This window comes from Fistularia commersonii, chromosome 10 (assembly GCF_037954325.1).
Source record: "Fistularia commersonii isolate RoL2024-O1a breed Wild chromosome 10, RoL_Fcom_v1.0, whole genome shotgun sequence".
NCBI classification, from domain to species: Eukaryota; Metazoa; Chordata; class Actinopteri; order Syngnathiformes; family Fistulariidae; genus Fistularia; species Fistularia commersonii.
In genome coordinates, this window is record NC_141293.1 from 6,649,164 (window position 1) to 6,658,457 (window position 9,294).

The following is a 9,294-nucleotide window of genomic DNA, read 5'->3' on the forward strand; positions in this document are numbered from 1 at the left end:
ATACCCCCCCTTCCACCTCATCGTCCCTCTGAGTGGGTTCTAAATGTTCTCCAGCTTTTGGGTCTCCCCAGGTTCTTCACTGTCAGGTTCTTAATTGTTGACAGTTGTGAATGAGAGTGTGATTGTTTGAGGGCCTGTGACTGAAAGCCGACTGTCTGAGTTAAGCCCCGCCCCTTGGTTCATCAACCGCTGTGACTGGCTCCAGGTTCTTCCTGTCTTTCAGCTGTAGAAGAGACCACAACCACAGGTATGATCACCCCTACATTCTGATTGGTGGACTGGACCTTCAGACGACCTTCTTGATGAGAGGACACACACAGGCACACGCACGCACGCACACACACACACACACACACTCACACACACACACATAAACATAGATTAATTTATAAGTCCCACTTTTTTTTCTGGACCATCACCTTTGGACCATCTAACATAGGACCACCATATCTCGGGAAGTAATGACCTTGGGACCACCTTACCTTTGGACCATCTTACCATCAAATCCGCCACACCTCAGGAACACTTTATCTTAGGATCGCCTAACCTGTTGACCGCCTTAGTCTATGAAAACTTTAGGATGGGACTGCACATTCCCATGGGACCACTTCAACACAGGACCACCTGACCCTCGGACCACATGACTACAGGACCATCTTAACATCTTGACCCAGCTTACCTTTTGACAGTCTTAGCTCATGAATTTCATGGGACCACCTTACCTTTGGACCACCTTACCAAAGGACCACCTTACCTGAGGTCCTTTTTACTGAAGGACCAACTTACCATGGGACCACCTTACTATGGGATCACTTTATCCAAGGTCCACCTCACCGAAGGACCACCCTATCGTGGGACCACCTTACCTCAGGTCTATCTTACCTAAGATCCACCCAACCTTTAAACCACCTTACCTTAGGACCTCCTTTCCATGGGACCACCTTCCCATGCAACCATTTTAACACAGGACCACCTGACCTTAGGACCACATGACTTCAAGACCATCTTGACATAGGGCCAACTTACCTTTTGCCGGTCTTAGCCCATGAATTTCATGGGACCACTTTACCTTTGGACCACCTCACATTTGGACCAACTCACCAAAGGACCAATTTACCATGGGACCACCTTGCCATGGGACCACCTTACCTCATGTATATCTCACCTAAAATCCACCTTACCTTTGAACCACCTTATCTCAGGACCTCCTTACCATTTGACCACCTTACATTTGGACCACCCCATCTAAGGTCCACCTCACTGAAGGACCACCTCACCTAAGCTACATCTTACAGAAGGACCAACTTACCATGGGACCACCTTCCCATTGGACCTCCTTACCATGGGATCATGGGACCAAAGACCAAAACAGCAAAGATGTAACCAGGTGCACCTCCTCCCTATTTTGGGTCTGGGAGATGTTCCAGAGTTTACCCCCGCTCACAAACCTCAGGACCTCCTCACTCTTGGACCACCCTGGCCCAGGTTAAACCCACCCACAAACCTCAATCAGATGCTTCCTACATTGTGGAAGAACATTTTCAGGGATGAAGATAGAATGCAGATCCATAAATAAATAATGGTCACTGTTTTCAGCATTCTACAGCAATTACAACACTGTCAGAGCCGTGCAGAACACACACACACACACACACACACACACACACACACACACACACACACACACACTCTCGTTAATTAGTTATCATCAGGAAGGCAGACGGAAAAATAAGCAGAAGTGAGATAAGCTGTGAGCTCATTAAATATAAAATGAAGAGCTGTGTCGGGGATTATTCTGGGATGTCAGAGGATGATTCCCGGGCAACCAGCCGGACAGGCAATTAAACCAGAGGGTGGGAGGGGGGGTAAGATGGGGACGGGAGGAGGATAGAAGGGGGGTAATAAACTACAAACTCACAAACTGCAGAGCGACACATCTCAGTTACAAAAACTGTTTAAAAAACGGTTTGTTTAAACTTCAACCAGCTGTCAGGTACAGGCAGTAAAAAGTACTTGCTTCTTCTGTGTGATCATAGTAAATGAAGCAGTACCTCGAAGGAATTCAGATGCCCCTTGTTTGGACACCCCGGGCATCGGTTCTGCTGATTTAATGTTCTCTCAGCAGGGCTTGAGAACTGGAGGGGGATCTCCTGCTCAGGAAATGAGGCCTTTGATGAGTACTTCAAGTACTTAGTGTGGTAAAATAAACAACAAAAGTATTTTTAGACGGTACTTCGGAGGAGGTTCTGATTGGAGGCCCGGAGATTTTAAAGAGTACTTTCAGAACCAGACTGAGAACACAGGGGACATTTGAGAGCAGCAGAAGGATCTCATGGCAAGAAAGAGTACTACACATGGAGTCATTGGTTAGAAAGAGTACCACATATGCAGTATTAGCTTTAAAATACCACTACAGATGCATCTTAGGCTTGAACTAGTAGCACTTGTAGTACATTGGTTTTTAAAGAATACATCAGATGCAGTTTTAGCTTTGAGAATGTTGATAGAGAAGTACAAAGACGGTGAGAAGGAACTGCATGGTGCCTTAGTGGATCAAGAAGGGGCATGCGATATGGTGCAGAGAGAGGAGCTTCGGTTGTCTGAGGAGATCTGGAGTGGAAGAGCAGTATGTCAGACTGGTGGAGGAGAGCTGTGAGACATTGAGGTGTGGCGTTGTGACGGAGGAGGTCAAGGTGGAAGTGGGACCACACAAGGGAGGAGCTCCTCTTGTTACAGTGGTGATGGACAGGCTGACAGGCGAGGTAAGATAGGAATCTCCAGGTTTGCAGATGACACTGTGATGTGTGGTGAGAGCAGGGAGCAGGTGGAAGAACATCTCGAGAGGTGGTGGTATGCCCTGGAGAGGAGAGGGATGAAGGTTCAAAAACTTGTTTTTGAATGAGAGGAACTCAAGTGGAACCCAAGAGGAACTGTGAAGGTACCGTAGGTGGAGATGAAAAAGGTGGAGGGTTTTAAGCACAAAAGGTCAACAGTCCAGAGCACTGTGGTGAAGAAGCAGAGAAATTATGAGTCAGGTTGGAATTAAGCTTTGTGGTGCGCACGCACACACGCACACACACACACACACACACACACACACACACACACACACACACACACACACACACACACACACACACACACACAAACAGTAAACGTGTGTCTAATTGGCGGTCGGATAGCTTCATTAGTTAGCATCAGGAAGACAAACACAAAGAGGAAGAAGGGGGAGGAGGAACCGGGGAGATTTGTGTCGGGGATTAGAATCCCGCCGCCTGACGAGCAATTAAATAGAAGAAGAAAATAAGAAGTGTGAGGCGTGAGCGTGGCCGAGTCGTCAGCTCTAATTAATGCCCTCATGTATTCATTCTGTCCTCCCCACTGGTCGGCTTCTTTGGCTAGTCGGAGGGGGGACGCAATCCTCCCCGAAGACCCTGGGCCTCCTCAGCATCATACAAATTGTCATCTCAGACGTGTATTTCTTGGGAACACCTCTGACATGTCACCGTGGTTACATGGCTGAAATAGAGCAATATAAGGGAACGCAAAGAATACAAATTCCATCATGAAATGTGCACGGCAGAATTTAAAATTGCATAAATAAAAATGAAATGTACTTACTCAGAAATTCAAGGAATAACAAGGAGTGGAAGGAAATAAAAGAAAATAAGATGAAATCAAAGTGAGATCATTTTAAAATTGAATGTAATGGATTCACTGGAAGGAGCAGTACCTAACTAAACCAGAAGAAGGTACTGGTGCGCCATGAGCAGAGGAGTGAACTGGAGGACATTTTTGTAGTTTTGGATCCTGTTTTTGGTTTTTACTTCTAAACACTTGAGATTGATTGATAGTATTAGATGTAGAAGGAGTAATATTAGTCCTACGTACTGTGGCAAATGTGGTAAGATGGTTTTTCATTGATTTTGAATGTGAGAAAAATCTTGTAAAATTTCTGAAGCAAATAGAAATGGGATTTATCTGCTTGATTTCATCATGGCAATAAAGAAATTTGTATTCTCAAACAAGTGAGCTGTCATTAACCAGCAGCTCCTTCATCTTGACTTATTCCATGAATTATTACATGTTCATTTAATTTCACTTGATATCACTTTTTACATTTTGATTTGATTTAAATCAAATTGGATTAAAAACTAAAATTTTATTTTTCTTTGTTTTGTTTTCTATTATTTTATATTTTTATCTCACATCAAATTGTTTCTCATTACTTTTTGTTTATATTAATTTAACTTGATTCACCTTGTTTTTATTGTATTTATGAATTTAATTTTGATAATTTTTCATTGTATTCATTTTCATTTCATTTTATGCAAAGGATAGCGGTGCTAACCCTTCCCTGGTTCTCCCCTCTGGGATAAAAGGCGTCACTTGCGTCTGGAACGGTTTGAACCCCTGACATCTTTTTGTTCCTCATCATGGAACAAACGACCTTGTGCAGTCGAGAGTTTCCCAGCAGGAACAGGAGCTAATTAGCCGCTCTGCGCCGGGGAAGCCGGGGTTCCTAATGAAGTGGAACAGTGAGAGGGTACTTCCCGCCCGCCGCCTTGAACCGACGTTCAACGGGATTTAGCGCCGCCGGTTACGGCTGTCAGTTGTCACGGTAATGGCTCCCGCTACATTCGCCGCCAGCAACGAGCAAATTACACGCTCCCTGACGATGGCCAGGCGTTTGTTTCTGTCTGTTCCGGTTCCTTCAGACACGTCTCTGCCAAATGCGAGAGTTCTTGGTTCCACTTAGCTTCTGCTGCCATCAACATTCTGGTCCGAACCAACCAGAGATCCATACTGTTATTTTGACGCTGACCGAAGACCGAGTGCTCGGATGGAGTTCCTATTTGGTTCTGTTGAGTAGTTTTGAAGCGTCGGAATGCGGTTCTGGTGGCATTAGCTGAGCAAGCCCATCATTAGCTTAGCATACCTGAGCAGAGCATGAATGTACAATCTCAGATAGCTTCTACTTTAACTTGTTCCTTTGTATAAGTGGCTGACAGACCCCCTGATGTTCCACCAGCAGAACCAGACTGACTGAATGAGTGAGTGTCTCCATATAGGGCTCTGTGATTGGTCCACGTTAAACCCCGCCCCTCATCTAATCATAGCTGGGATAGGCTGCAGCACCCCTGCGACACACAAACCATGAATGAAGGAATGAATTAAGATATCTTTTATCAATAATTAAGTGTTGACGTAGAAATACCAGAGCTGTGTATTTGGGTTTTTTCTTCTCCAAGCCAGTGGAGGAGGAGGAGGAGAAGTTGGGGTGAGACCTCCTGTCAGAGCGAGACAGAGAGGACAGAGTACTTGGATACTCGGGGCGTCTAATTGGCTCAGCGCTGCTTCTGCCTGCGTCTCTTCAAACCAGGATGTTCTGTGTTTCTGATGCAATGGCGTGCTGAGGAACATCATGCAGGATTGTAGGAATGTAGAGGGGGGGAGGCCGCCCCTCCACACAGATCCTTCTGTTTCTGTCCTTTCTGCCCGCCGGACCTTTGATGTGGTTCCACCGCCGGGATCAAAGAACCGATCAATACCAATATGGCTGCCGCCACCGGTTGGTATGTCGGTCTCGTCACACATCTTCTCTGATCTGCTTCCGGTCAGATGAGGAGAACCTGTGGATGTTTTCATCAGCAGAGCGGTTCCGTTGGTGGGTTTGCACCCAGGTGGAGAACGTTCACACAGGAGAATGGACCAATCTCAGGTGTCTCTGACATGGGGGGGGCGGGGCTAAGCCTGCACCGCTCAGCTGTCAATCACAGACGCATCTCACACCACTCACTCCTCAAAAGACCTGCTGACTATGGACCATTGGAGAAGGATGGAGAACATGGAGAGAACATGAACAGAGAAGCTAGGTAGGAGAACATTGAGGGAACCCAGGTAGAAGAACCTGGAGAGTCCACACTGAGAGAACTCAGCCAGAAGAACATCAAGAGAACTCAGGCAGGGGAACACGGAGAACCCACCATGACATGGCGCCTCGTTAGAACAATCATCTAGAAATAAACACATGGCAAGGTGATGGAACCAGGGTGGGGGTTCCTGGTGTTTCACAACTCCACTGCTGAGGACCAATTTAAACACCTCCTCTTTGACACACACACACGCATCATTAGTTTCTCAGACTAAAGCAAGCGTGTCAAAGGTGCAATGGGTTAATTATTCCCTCGGTGCAACTTAGAAAGGGATAGGGCTTTAAATGTTTAGAAAATCAATAATTTAAAATTAGTTTTCACATCATATTGATTACATAATTGTATTCGTACACACACACAAATACACACACACACACACACACACACACACACACACACAGACACACACGAAAAGGGGCCACCTGTAATGGATGCACGGCAGAGACTCTGCTGCACAAACTTCATTGACCTGTGTGTGTATGGTGTGTGTGGGTGTGTGTGTGTGTGTGTGTGTATGTGTGTGTGTGTGTGTGTGTGTGTGTGTGTGTGTGTGTGTGTGTGTGTGAGTCGCTTCTGTCGTCTGCATCAAAGGGTAGAGAAGAAGGATGAGAAGAATGGAGACAACAGAATGTCTTGGTTCTCCTCTCTTCAGACATCCGGCCTGTCAGAGCCGACGCCGCGTCTCTGAGCCGCCATGTGAAGCCACCCTTTGACGTGTGTGTGTGTGTGTGTGTGTGTGTGTGTGTGTGAGAGAGAGAGAGTACGTGGGCTCGGCGAGCCGGGAGTGTCGCACTTGACGGGGTGGGACGGGAAAGTGTCGGACACGCTGACGGAGATCAGAGGCAGGCAGATTGAAGGAGGGAGCTCCTTCTCTGCTCTTCATCTCCTCTTCCTCACGCCGGCTGTCACATCCATTTCCCGCCGCCGCAGCATCTAATCCACACGGTGAGCAGGTGAGACGGCCGACGACAAGGCATCTGGCTCCAGGAGGGAGGATGACGCACTGACAGAAAGAAAAAAAAGCAGGGGGAAAGAAAATAACTCTGGTTTGAAGGCATCTTCTGGTGTAACCATGAAGAGCTATCTCCTCAGTCGTCTAGGAGCGTGAAGGAGGAGGAGTAGGAGGTCCTTCACCAACTAACTCTCCCACAAAGATGGTCGTTGCATCCAGATGTAAAGCTGCAAGGCCCCCTTGCATCTATCTATCTATCTATCTATCTATCTATCTATCTATCTATCTATCTATCTATCTATCTATCTATCTATCTATCTATCTATCTATCCATCCATCTATCTAGTGGATGCATGTTTGAATAGCTAGCTAGCTAGCTAGCTAGCTAGATAGATAGATAGATAGATAGACCAAGTTTTGTTTGTGTACCCCCCACAGCTGTAATCCCCCCCCAGGCCCTCCAGGGGGCAGGAGGGCAGATTTTTACCTTCAGGCTGAGAAACATCTTTTTCTGATAATCTGACTCCAGGTGTGTGTGTGTGTGTGTGTGTGTGTGTGTGTGTGTGTGTGTGTGTGTGTGACCCCTCCTAACAGCAGCAGCAGTAACTGTGAGCAGCAGAGTCGGGCATCAGGTGAGGACAGCTGGTTTTAATACACTGCCTAAGAGGACAGGGGGAGCAAGGGGGAGTAAGTGGGGTTTAAGTGGGTGTAGGGGGAGTAAAGGGGGTCCAGGGGGTGTAGGGTGCAGCAAGGGAAGTTTAAGGGGAGAGTAGGGGATATAGGGACTAGTAAGGGGGAGTAAAGGGGAGTAGGGGGAGTAAGTGGGGTTTAAGTGGGTGTAGGGGGAGTAAAGGGGGTCCAGGGGGTGTAGGGTGCAGCAAGGGAAGTTTAAGGGGAGAGTAGGGGATATAGGGACTAGTAAGGGGGAGTAAAGGGGAGTAGGGGTATAAGGGGGCGTAGGGGGAGCAAGGGGTGTAAGGGGGGACAAAGGGAGTGTAAGAGGGGAATAGGGGGCTGCGGGGGGTGTAAAGGTGGGGGCTGTACACCGCTGAGGCCTCAGCTGATATTGACAGGTGCTGACAGCCGTCATAGAGGAGAGAGGGCTCCTGATTGGCCCTTCCCGGCCTCCCATTGGCCTGGATGCTCCCGTGCCAGCGAAGCGCCGCCCCGAACCTGCTCGGCTGTCACAGATCAAGAGGGTACGAGAAGAACGCTGTCATCCAGCCGCCGGTTCTTCGCCAGACATGAGAGGAACATCACTCAGGTGGAACCGAGGCTGTCAGAGCACGGAACCCAGATGATTCCTCGCTTTTCATGCTCTCGTCCTCCATGTTCCTGCAGGAACCTGTGATGTTAGCGTCCGTCCGTCCATCTACAGCGAGGTGTTTCAGCTCTGAATTAATTCAAAGAAAAGTACTGCCAGACAGTAGTAGTAAGTACTTGATTGTTTGATGAAGTACCAAGTCATGTGCATTTGATTTTAAAGTACTGCAGTTTCTCTGGACAAGTAGCGCGAGCAGCTTGTGATACCTGAAGTACTGAAGAGGTGTGGAGTACACAACTCCTGCACCGCACAGCTCCACTCCACTGGGTCTGGGTGGAGTTCCATCACTCCAAGGAGCCTTCTCAATGTGGACGGAGTCATCACAACATGGAGACCCCATGGGTGGAGGTGATGGTGGATCTGTTACTCCATCTGTTACTTCCTGTCACACAAAGCAGGAGAAGATCCAGAGATCTACAGGTAGAGAGATACAGCAGCCATGCTAACAAGTAGCACTTCAGCAGTTTCTGGTGGGTTTGATTCTAGTGTGGAACACATTCTCTGGCCAATCGGTTTAGATTAGAACCCCAACATAGAAGGTACTAAGTACAGAGCACAAGGTAATAAAGTAAGACAGGGTACATGGTACTGAAAAAGTACCAGGTTCCAGTTATTCAAGAAGAAGAGGGTACCAGATACTAAAGAAGTACTGGTTGCCAGGTACCAAAGAAGTACTGTGTACCAGGTACTAAAAGAGTACTGAGTTAAAGGTACTAAAGAAGCAATGGGTACCAGGTAATAAAGAGTACTGGGTGGCAGGTACTAAATAAGTACTCTGTATCAGGTACTATCTCTGATGGGAAAAGCAAGACAAACCCAGTGCAGTGGAGTGTTGTTGAACTTTGTTGTGGAGAAAGAACATGCTAGTAGCCATGCTAACATGTAGCACTGTTGCAGGTTCTTTCAAAGATGGTGGGTTTGATTCTGGTGCGGAACACTGCACTTACTGAGCATATCCAGCCAATGACAGGCTGGCAGTCTGATAACTTCATGTTTTGCTATCAGCTTGCTTGGCGTCTCACCAGAACAGGAACTGAAGAAGTACCAGGTATCAGGTACTGAAGAAGTACATGGTAGGAGGT